Source organism: Talpa occidentalis, unplaced genomic scaffold, assembly GCF_014898055.3.
Source record: "Talpa occidentalis isolate TD23 unplaced genomic scaffold, MPIMG_talOcc4v2.1 talOcc4.7, whole genome shotgun sequence".
Lineage (NCBI taxonomy): Eukaryota > Metazoa > Chordata > Mammalia > Eulipotyphla > Talpidae > Talpa > Talpa occidentalis.
Window position 1 is genome coordinate 115,234,465 of NW_023605083.1, and position 294 is coordinate 115,234,758.

Here is a 294-nt window from a genome sequence, read left to right on the forward strand (position 1 = left end):
GGGAGTGTTCTGATGAGGTCAGTTTTGGATGCGAATTGAGGCCTTCTGGCCCTAGGCCCGTGCGCTTTCGCCTCCTGGCGCTGCCAGAGCCGATGACCGATGACCGTAGACGAGCCGCGGTGGTCACCGGGGTTTGCTGGGTGGACAGCTGAGCTCCTAGTCTTGAGCCGCCCTCTCCGGCTGTGGCGGCGGGTGCAGTGTGCCGCTGTGGGCGCCAGAGGGCGCGCCCGGACGTGTGCGGGCCGCTCTGGCCCAGTCCTTCTCAGTGGTCGCGGAAGGTGACGTGGACACGGA